Here is a 12395-nt window from a genome sequence, read left to right as displayed (position 1 = left end):
AAATTCTCACCAAAATACTAGCCAATAGGATCCAACAGTACATTCAAAGGATTATTCACCACGACCAATTGGGATTTATCCCTGAACTGAAAGGATGGTTCAACATCTGCAAATTAATCAAAGTGATACAATATATTAATAAAAGAAAGAACAAGAACCCTATGATCCTCTCAATAGATACAGAAAAAGCCTTTGACAAAGTACAGCATCCTTTCTTAATCAAAACTCTTCAGAGTATAGGCATAGAGGGTACATACCTCAATATCATAAAAGCCATCTATGAAAAACCTACAGCGAATATCATTCTCAATGGGGAAAAACTGAGAGCTTTCCCCCTAAGGTCAGGAACACGACAGGGATGTCCACTATCACCACTGCTATTCCACATAGTACTAGAAGTCCTAGCCACAGCAATCAGACAACAAAAAGAAATCAAAGGCATCCAAATTGGCAAAGAAGAAGTCAAACTCTCACTCTTTGCAGATGATATGATACTTTATGTGGAAAACCCAAAAGACTCCACCCCAAAACTGCCAGAACTCATACAGGAATTCAGTAAAGTGGCAGGATATAAAATCAGTGCACAGAAGTCAGTGGAATTCCTATCCACCAACAACAAGAGAGAAGAAAGAGAAATTAAGGCGTCAATCCCATTTACAATTGCACCCAAAACCAAAAGATACCTAGGAATAAATCTAACCAAAGAGGCAAAGGATTGTACTCAGAAAACTACGAAATACTCATGAAAGAAATTGAGGAAGACACAAAGAAATGGAAAAATGTTCCATGCTCACGGAATGGAAGAACAAATATTGTGAAGATGTCAATGCTACCTAGAGCAATCTACACATCCAATGCAATCCCCATCAAAATACCATCCACTTTTTTCAAAGAAATGGAACAAATAATCCTAAAATTTGTATGGAACCAGAAAAGACCCACATAGCCAGAGGAATGTTGAAAAAGAAAAGCAAAGCCAGCGGCGTCACAATTCCGGACTTCCAGCTCTATTACAAAGCTGTCATCATCAAGACAGTATGGTACTGGCACAAAAACAGACACATAGATCAAGGGAACAGAATAGAGAGCCCAGAAATGGGCCCTCAACTCTGTGGTCAACTCATCTTTGACAAAGCAGGAAAGAATGTCCAATGGAAAAAAGATAGTCTCTTCAACAAATGGCGTTGGGAAAAGTGGACAGCCACATGCAGAAGAATGAAACTGGGCCATTTCCTTACACCACACACAAAAGTAGACTCCAAATGGTTGAAAGACCTAAATGTCAGACAGGAGTCCCTCAAAATCCTAAAGGAGAACACAGGCAGCAACCTCTTTGACCTCAGCTGCAGCAACTTCTTCCTAGAAACATCTCCAAAGGCAAGGGAAGCAAGGGCAAAAATGTACTATTGGGACTTCATCAAGATAAAAAGCTTTTGCAAAGCAAAAGAAACAGTCAACAAAACCAAAAGACAACCGACTGAATGGGAGAAGATATTTGCAAATGACATATCAGATAAAGGCCTAGTTTCCAAAATCTGTAAGAACTTAGGAAACTCAACACCAAAGGACAAAAAATCCAAACAAGAAACAGGCAGAAAACATGAAGGACATTTTTCGAAAGAAGACATCCAAATGGCCAAAAGGCACATGAAAAAGTGCTCAACATGGCTCAGCATCAGGGAAATTCAAATCAAAACCTCAATGAGATACCACTTCACACCAGTCAGAATGGCTAAAATTAACAAGTCAGGAAATGACAGATGTTGGCGGGCATGAGGAGAAAGGGGAACTCTTGTATACTGTTGGTGGGAATGCAACCTGGTGCAACCACTCTGGAAAACAGTATGGAGGTTCCTCAAAAAGTTGAAAATAGAGCTACCATACGATCCAGCAATTGCACTACTGGGTATTTACCCCGAAGACAGAAATGTAGGGACCCAAAGGGGTACGTACACCCCGATGTTTATAGCAGCAATATCCACAATACTCAAACTGTGGAAAGAGCCAAGATGTCCATCGACAGATAAATGGATAAAGTAGAGGTGGTATATATATATATACAATGGAATATTATGCAGCCATCAAAAGGAATGAAATCTTGCCATTTGCAACAATGTGTATGGAACTGGAGGGTGTTATGCTGAGTGAAATAAGTCAATCAGAGAAAGACATGTATCATATGACCCCACTGATATGAGGAATTCTTAATCTCAGGAAACAAACTGAGGGTTGCTGGAGTGGGGGGTGGGGTGGGAGCGATGGGGTGGCTGGGTGACAGACACTGGGGAGGGTATGTGCTACGGTGAGCGTTGTGAATGTGCAAGACCGTTGAAACACAGATCTGTAGCTCTGAAACAAATAATGCAATATATGTTAGGAAAAAACAAAAAGAAGATAGCAGGAGGGAAGAATGAAGGGGGGAATCGGAAGGGGGACGAACCAGGAGAGATGATGAACTCTGAAAGACAAACTGAGGTTTTTAGAGGGGAAGGAGAAGGAGGATGGGTTAGCCTCGTGATGGGTATTAAAGAAGGCACGTTCTGTATGGAGCACTGGGTGTTATGCACAAACAATGAATCATGGAACACTATATCAAAAACTAATGATGTAATGTATGGTGATTAACATAACAATAAAAAATTTTTAAAAAATAAATAAAAACAAAATTAAATTAAAAAAAATACTAGCCAATAGGGTACTACAGTACACTAAAAGGATTATTCACCACGACAAAGTGGGATTTATCCCTGAGCTGAAAGGTTGGTTCAACATCTGCAAATTAATCAAAGTGATACAATACATTAATAAAAGAAAGAACAAGAACCCTATGATCCTCTCAATAGATACAGAAAAAGCCTTTGACAAAGTACAGCATCCTTTCTTGATCAGAACTCTTCAGAGTATAGGGATAGAGGGTACATACCTCAATATCATAAAAGCCATCTATGAAAAACTCACAGCAAATATCATTCTCAATGGGGAAAAACTGAGAGCTTTCCCCCTAAGGTCAGGAACACAGCAGGGATGTCCACTATCACCACTGCTACTCCACATAGTATTGGAAGTCCTAGCCACAGCAATCAGACATCAAAAAGAAATCAAAGGCATCTGAATTGGCAATGAAGAAGTCAAACTCTCACTCTTTGCAGATGATATGATACTTTATGTGGAAAACCCAAAAGACTCCACCCCAAAACTGCTAGAACTCGTACAGGAAATCAATAAAGTTGCTGGATATAAAATCAATGCACAGAGATCAGTGGTATTTCTATATACCAACAACAAGACAGAAGAAAGAGAAATTAAGGAGTCGATCCCATTTACAATTGCAGCCAAAACCAAAAGATACCTAGGAACAAATCTAACCAAAGAGGCAAAGAATCTGTACTCAGAAAACTACAAAGTACTCATGAAAGAAATTGAGGAAGACACAAAGAAATGAAAAAACATTCCATGCTCATGGATTGGAAGAACAAATATTGTGAAGATGTCAATGCTACCTAGAGCAATCTACACATTCAATGCAATCCCCATCAAAATACCATCCACTTTTTTCAAAGATATAGAACAAAGAAACCTAAAATTTGTATGGAACCAGAAAAGACCCACATAGCCAGAGGAATGTTGAGAAAGAAAAGCAAAGCCGGCGGCATCACAATTCCGGACTTCCAGCTCTATTACAAAGCTGTCATCATCAAGACAGTATGGTACTGGCACAAAAACAGACACATAGATCAATGGAACAGAATAGAGAGCCCAGAAATGGACCCTCAACTCTAGGGTCAGCCAATCCTTGACAAAGCAGGAAAGAATATCCAATAGAAAAAAGACAGTCTCTTCAACAAATGGTGTTGGGAAAACTGGACAGCCACATGCAGAAGAATAAAACTGGACCATTACCTTACACTACACACAAAAGTAGACTCAGAATGGTTGAAAGACCTAAATGTGTGACAGGGGTCCAACAAAATCCTAAAGGAGAACACAGGCAGCAACCTCTTTGACCTCAGCCGCAGCAACTTCTTCCTAGAAACATCTCCAAAGGCAAGGGAAGCAAAGGCAAAAATGAACTATTGGGACTTCATCAAGATAAAAAGCTTTTGCAAAGCAAAGGAAACAGTCAACAAAACCAAAGACAACCGACAGAATGGGAGAAGATATTTGCAAATGACATATCAGATAAAGGGCTAGTATCCAAAATCTATAAAGACCTTATCAAACTCAACACCCAAAGAACAAAGAATCCAATCAAGAAATGGGCAGAAGACATGAACAGACATTTTTCCAAAGAAGACATCCAAATGGCCAACAGACACATGGAAAAGTCCTCAACATCCCTCGGCATCAGGGAAATCCAAATCAAAACCTCAGTGAGATACCATCTAACACCAGTCAGAATAGCTAAAATTAACAAGTCAGGAAACAACGACAACGGATGTTGGGGGGGATGCGAAGAAAGGGGAACCCTCCTACACTGTTGGTGGGAATGCAAGCTGGTGCAACCACTCTGGAAGAGAGTATGGAGGTTCCTCAAGAAGTTAAAAATAGAGCTACCATACGACCCAGCAATTGCACTACTGGGTATTTACCCCAACGATACAAATGTAGAGATCAGAAGGGGTACATGCACCCTGATGTTTATAGCAGCAATGTCCACAATAGCCAAACTATGGAAAGAGCCAAGATGTCCATCGACAGGGCGCCTGGGTGGCTCAGTTGGTTAAGCGACTGCCTTCGGCTCAGGTCATGATCCTGGAGTCCCGGGATCGAGTCCCGCATCTGGCTCCCTGCTCGGTAGGGAGTCTGCTTCTCCCTCTGACCCTCCCCCCCCTCATGCTCTCTGTCTCTCACTCTCTCTCTCTCAAATAAATAAATGAAATCTTTAAAAAAAAAAAAAAAAAAGAAAAAAAAGATGTCCATCGACAAATGAATAGATAAGATATGAGATATATATATATGTATATATACACAAATACACATATGATGGAATATTATGCAGCCATCAAAAAGAATGAAATCTTGCCATTTGCAACGATGTGGATGGAACTGGAGGGCCTTATGCTGAGTGAAAGAAGTCAATCAGAGAAAGACATGCATCATATGATCTCACTGATATGAGGAATTCTTAATCTCAGGAAGCAAACTGAGGGTTGCTGGAGTCGTAGGGGGTGGGAGGGATGGGGTGGCTGGGTGATAGACCATGGGGAGGGTATGTGCTACGGTGAGCGCTGTGAACTGTGTAAGACTGTTGAATCACAGATCTGTACCTCTGAAACAAATAATACATTATATGTAAAAAAAAAAAAAAAAAGAAGATAGTAGTAAGGGAAAAATGAAGGGGGGGTAATCGGAGGGGGAGACAAACCATGAGAGACTATGGACTCTGAGAAACAAACTGAGGGCTCTAGATGTGAGTGGGTGGGGGACGGGTTAGCCTGGTGATGGGTAATAAAGAGGGCACGTACTGAAGGGAGCACTGGGTTTATACACAAACAATGAATCATGGAACACTACATCAAAAACTAATGATGTAATGTATGGTTGTATAACATAATAATAAAAAAATTATTTTTCCTAGTTTGGAAAAATAGTCATTATCTTTAATGAAAGAATTTTGTTACAACCAATAAAGAAATCTTTATGTCTGGATGTGACATATGCCATGTTCATAATACTAGACTACATAATGTAGAATTGCATTTTGCAATGCATGTTTTCTCTTAAGAGGTATCTTATCCCTCCATTGCACTGAATATGTTCAAATATGCTTGCAGATTCCTACATATGTACATGTCTCCAGCATCAGGATATAGAATATGTTAGCATTTTAAATGTTCTTAAAAAGAACTTATTCAGTAAGGACTTTTTTTTTTTAAGCCGAGGTTTTCCTACTTTGAGAACATAACTTTTTTTTTTCATTTTATGCCTACTGATATCCCAAGAAAGTAGTTTTTCCATGTGACATATATTAAGTAAGTCTGTTCTGCAGGAAACTGAAAAATACAAAGTTTCTACTTTCCAGGGATTTTTAATCAGTTGGAAATAAAAATATGTTCACATTAAGTTAAATTGGAATATACAATTAAACTCACTTTATAAGAAACCTACACAAAAGAAGTCACAAGAACTCATGATTAAGGATAAAACTGATTTGTGATCAAATGATCGATGGTACCAGGAGACCAAAACCCATACCAGGGTTTAATTTAATTACCATTATGAATGTGCAACAAAGAATGTAAAGTTTTTGAGGTCTAAACTACAGAAGAATAAGCTTTGAAAATTCCAGTGCTGAAACAATGTTATTTGCCAAACAAGTAAATTTAGGTCACAATAGTTTTTATTTATTAACTTAGAAAGTTTAGGGTGCTCCCTACAATTCTAGTGCAATAAAAATGAAAGCCATTAAAATAACCTCTGCTTCCCTGTGTAACAAGCCCTGGACATTACAGGGTATTCCAGAATAACACACACCAGGTTTTTTTTCTTGTATATTTCTCATTAACTCTTTAAAGCCTCCTGACTTTATGGAATCACTACAGTAAGTTCTAAATGATGTATGAAATGGAAAAGAAAATACAGGCTGTCCTTACTTCCTCTTAGGCAAAAGGCAATAGCATGCCTGGGTATTTTTGGGTTTTGTTGTGTGTGGGCTGTTTTGTTTTGTTTTTTTGGCCAAATTACTGTCAGGATTGTCATCCCCTTCTATATAAAGCTTTTAAAGAAACTCAGCACAGCCACACAAACATGCACTGGAGGGACACATAAAAATCAAGACTTCAGAATTCATTCAGATCACAGCATATTTCACCTGTGCTGACCTGCTACTCTTAGCTCTTATTATCTGTGGTGTTGTAGTGTTCCTTCTCGCTCTTCTTCCTCCCTTCCCCTCCCCCGCCTCTCCCCCTTTCCCTCTGACCTGTTTTCTAACTGATCCTCCTGCTAAGGGGCAGGATTGAGGAAAAGGGGGCAAATAAACAGTATGGGTTAATTTTTCACATACTAATAATAAGGAGTCTACAGATAGGCAGATCAGGGTTGGTTAAGTGGCTCAGCAATACTGGTCATTAGGACATGTCATTTCCTCTCCCTTGAACTCACGATCACAAATGGCTCCAGTTGAGCAATAACATCTTCAGAGAACAACATTCAAAAGTGGGGATGAGGGGGCAGTGGTTTCTTTTCCACAAACACACTCTATTCAACAAGAAATAAATCTTTACTGGAAGTCTGCAAGAAACTGCTTTTCTGCCTCACTGGCCAGCACTGTATCACTTGCCTGTGCCCCAGCTGCAAGGAAGATTAGGAAAATAAGTATCCAGTATTTTAACCTCCATAATGCTGGATGGATTCTGCCAAGAAGGAAGAACAGAGGGCTGGATGTCAAGCATCTAACAGTATCTACCATAGAAAGAGGCAAAGGAAGTGGGGTTTTATTGTTGTTGTTTTTCCTTGTATGGACCATTTAGTCCTCTCTGGGCAACCGTGCATGCACTGTCCAATTTAACTTTTATTTGACATTAAACCTCTTTTTGTCTTGGTTCCATTACATTTAAAAAATCTTCTTGATTTAAAAGAAAAACATTTTGTTTTTCCACTTTATACAAATATGAACCTTTAGTACTATTCTTCTTGGATGAGTTTTTGGTTGGTTTTCAACCCCAAGTAGCATAAGTGAAAGAAAATTAAAATCCAAATTACCCCTAAGGTCAAACCAACAAATTGCTGGAAATTTAGGGAAAGCCAGTATCTGATTGTGATCGGATTCTCAAAGTGTCCATAACCCCTAAAACTTTAGAAACATCAATAACAATGATTGATTATAATAATTCAAGGTATTCATATGAGTTGTTTTTAAAACAATTGTTCATCTACATTTTGGAAAAAGGACTGATGGAATAGTCTTGTGATAGTCAGACACAGTTTCATAAAAGCATTTTCACACTTAATCCCCATAATATTTGTTGCTTATCCATATTATTGAACAACAGAGAGATTTATGCCTGAATCTAGAAAACGTCAACTGACAGTGAAAACCAAGAAGGTGTTTCCAAAGCAAAAGGTCAGTGGGATCCTCTTATTTTTGTCTCTGTACTTCCTCTTTCAGCTGTTCAGTAAAAAGTTACTGAGTTCTTGCAATGTGCAATTGTTTTATCTCAATTGTTTCATGAAACTTAGCAGACAAACATAAAGTTCTGGTAAGTTTGGCCCAAGGTCACATAGCTGGTAACTGCTAGAGATTCAAAGCCAGGATACATGATACTGAGTTCAACATTCTTTTTACTCTGCAACAACTGCCTTTCTTTACTAGAGCTATTTAGAGTATAATTTTTGTGCCTAAACTGGGAGGAAAAAAAAAACACTATTCTGATTATTCTATATGGTTAGTTGGTATATAGAAGCAATTCACAGAATTCAAGATAAATGCTCAAAAATGTGCATGTCAATGACAACATATGTTTACTAATATATTCCTTGAAGACTATGCTTATAAGTCCAGAAAATACAGTAAACCCTCTTTGATTTGTGGTTCTAGTTACGTGAGTACATGTCATAATATAGAGACAGAAAAATAATTAAAATATTAAAATTCCCTTTTGATCTGTAAGAATGAAATTAGTAGCCAATCCTTTTTAAGTTTCTATTTTAATCATTGTGAGTAATACATTTAATTAAATGTAATTGTTTTCCTCAATTTTGTGCTATGGATAATTTAAATCGTCATCTAAATGTTAATTGCCAGTACCATCACGGAAAATCTTTTATAATTCAATTTTATTCTGCCTTAATTTTATAAAATCCAGGATATTTGTTTTGTTATAAAGTATGATGAAACATAATGATTATGAGAAGGTGAAAATGAATATAAATTTCTGCAGCAGTCTCCAAACAATTTTGCATAGTGATTCCAAAAGAGTCAAATACACTGTTTTCATGTTAGTTTCAGCAAATGGAGCTTGAAATTCACAGACAGTTGCAGTCAAGCTGCAAAACTCTTCATTCAAAAGAGGAAATGATTACCTTCTGGTCTTTTCATTAGTTATCAGCAAGTTGCTACAATTAGATTAGGAATAGCTGAAGACCTTATTTTCCATTTCATTCTGTGTTACATTATCTATGCAGTGCATATTGTGTATTTAATAGAAGTTTGAGGGGGGGAAGGTTAAATAGATTTATAATTTTGATGTTCTCAGTAAGAAACAACGCCACAGTTGCCTGGTCGGACTGAAAATCAATTTATGAGTCTTAAAATGCAAACTGCATTCATTTTCAAGCAAAACTATTGCCAGGCCCTCCTTAGGGAGGCACCGGCCTACCCTTTTCACAGATACCTCCAGGAGGCCTAAAAAAATATGTTGCTCCTAGAATATGAACAGTTCTAAGAATGTCCTGGAGAGCCAACCGGTTCTTTCAGCATTAGTAAAGAAGTCTGATTAATACTGTGCCAAAGAGACATGGGTTCATATATTTAGTAAGGGCTAGTCATCAGTAGTAATTATCACATGAATTAGGTGTGGTATATTGATTTCATCAGTGATGCCTTCGATCTTTCCTGTACCAATGCCCTTTGTCATGATTTTGCACTTTCTCCCTATCTCTTGATTTTAGTTGGCTATGTGACTAGTACTGATAAAGAGGTGTTAACAGATGATACATAAACAGAACATTTTAAAAGGGCTCACATATTTCCATTTGTACTGTCACACCTTTGTCACTATCATGAGAACATGCCCAGGATGGCCCACTGGAACATGAAAAATGCACAGTCTAGTGACTCCTATTATCCCAGCCAATAGTCAGCGAAAGCCAGACATGTGCCTGATCCCAGCTGAGACCAGAAGAATCACCCAGGCAATTTCAGCCTTAATCGCCAGCCTGCAAACCTATGAACTAAGTAAATCTTATTGTTTTAAGCCATTACATTTTAGGATGCTTGGTTATGCAATACTATTGTGGCAGTAGGTAACTTACATGCTATGATAAGTACCATTTCATACTAGGAGATAATAATGGGGATTATTAGAACCATAATGTTAGTGACTTCTTGGCTGGTAGGGGAGGAACAGAAAGAAAGACGTAAAAAGGGAATTTATTTGTCCTACCAAGCAAAAATACTAGTATATATACTCCTTTATTGGGTACAGAATAAGAAGAGCTCCATTGGCTTACACTGTTGGTGAGAATGCAAGCTGGTGCAGCCACTCTGGAAAACAGTATGGAGGTTCCTCAAAAAGTTGAAAATAGAGCTACCATAAGACCCAGCAATTGCACTACTGGGTATTTGCCCCAAAGATACAAATGTAGGGATCTGAAGGGGTACATGCACCCCGATGTTTATAGCAGCAATGTCCACAATAGCCAAACTATGGAAAGAGCCAAGATGCCCGTCGACAGATGAATGGGTAAAGAAGATGTGGTATATATATATACAATGGAATATTATGTAGCCATCAAAAGGAATGAAATCTTGTCATTTACAATGACGTGGATAGAACTGGAGGGCATTATGCTGAGTGAAATAAGTCAATCAGAGAAAGACATGTATCATATGACCTCACTGAAATAAGGAATTCTTAATCTCAGGGAACAAATGGAGGGTTGCTCGAGTGGTGGGGGTGGGAGGGATGGGGTAGCTGGGTGATGGACATTGGGGAGGGTATGTGCTGTGGTGAGCGCTGTGAATTGTGTAAGACTGTTGAATCACAGACCTGTACCTCTGAAACAAGTAATATATGTTAAAAAAAAGAAGATAGTAGGAAGAGAAAAATGAAGGGGGGGAAATCAGAGGGGGAGATGAACTATGAGAGACTATGGACGCTGAGCAACAAACTGAGGGTTCTAGAGGGGAGAAGGATGGGGGAATGGCTTAGCCTGGTAATGGGTATTAAAGAGGGCACATACCACATGGAGCACTGGGTGTTATACGCAAACAATGAATCATGGAACACTACATCAAAAACTAATTATGTAATGTATGGTGATTAACAAAATAAAAGAAAAAAAAAAAGAATAGCTCCATTGGGTCTTATCTCTGTAGTAAAGGAAAACATAGTCACTACAATCTGTCAGTGCTAAGACTGGATGAGCTGAGGCTGAGTCAGGGCTGGGGTAAAGGTCAAGAGTTGAGAAGCAATAGAGAGATACGCTACCTCTCACATAATAACCCTGCAGGCAGATCTGGTTATTTTCTATTAAATGAGAGAGTTAGGCCAAACATATGGCTTATCAATAGGATTGCCAGATTTAGCAAATAAAAACAGAGGGTGCCCAGTTAAATTTGAATTGCAGATAAATAACATTCTATTGTATGTCCCATACACTAGACATGCTGTGTATTTTCCAGGCAACTTCCAGGGAAAGGATTTGAAGAACTGAGAACTCAATTAGTTTTTGGTTTGTTGCTGTGGTTGTTTTTTCAATTTAGTTTTTTTTTTTAAGATTTATTTATTTATTTGAGTGAGAGAGTGTGTGAGCAGGGGGAGGGGGAGAGAAGCAGACTACCTGCTGAGCGCAGAGCCCAAAAATGCGGCTTTATCCCACAACCCTGATACCATGACCTGAGCCAAAAGCAAGAGTTGGACTCACTTAACTGACTGAGCCACCCAGGCACTCCTCCATTTAGTGTTTTTTTTTTATTTTTAAGATTTTATTTATTTGACAGACAGACAGGCAGTGAGAGAGAGAACACAAGCAGGAGGAGTGAGAGAGGGAGAAGCAGGCTTCCCGAGGAGCAGGGATCCCGATGGGGGGCTCGATTACAGGACCCTGGGATCATGACCTAAGCTGAAGGCAGACACTTAAAGACTGAGCCACCCAGGCGCCCCGACTCCTCCATTTAGTTTTAAAAAGAACTTCACCTGTCTCTTTCTGGTATTTTTTTTCTGGTTAGTGGTCTAAGGAATAATATCCAAAAGTACCTTCTTTGCCATGTTCTATAGAACAAATGATCTGCTGTTACTATGTGTGAAGGCAGAATTCAATACAGAACGTGGATCAGATAGAAAAACCTAAGTTTTCATCTATTTACGGTATTTGTAAGTCCGCCCATAAACACCATGACAACCAGACACTTGCGGATTCAGACAGTGAGTCTCCTTTAGCTATTCACAGAGATTAGTTTTACACATGGCCCTTTCCTAAATACTTTACATACTTAACTTTCTTTTCCTCAAAATTATACTGTCTTTGTTTTTGTAATCATAAAATATTACTGTAAAATAAATCAGAACACAGTGAATACTTCAAGTTTAAAATTGAAAATAACACAAATTACTACCCACTGAGGTAACAGCTTTAACATTCGGGTAAGAATCCCTTAACTTTTCTATGTATACAGATAAAGATAGATAGATAGATAGATAGATAGATAGATAGATAGATAGATAGATAGATAG

This window comes from Neomonachus schauinslandi, chromosome 15 (assembly GCF_002201575.2).
Source record: "Neomonachus schauinslandi chromosome 15, ASM220157v2, whole genome shotgun sequence".
NCBI lineage: Eukaryota > Metazoa > Chordata > Mammalia > Carnivora > Phocidae > Neomonachus > Neomonachus schauinslandi.
This window is presented reverse-complemented; position numbering follows the sequence as displayed.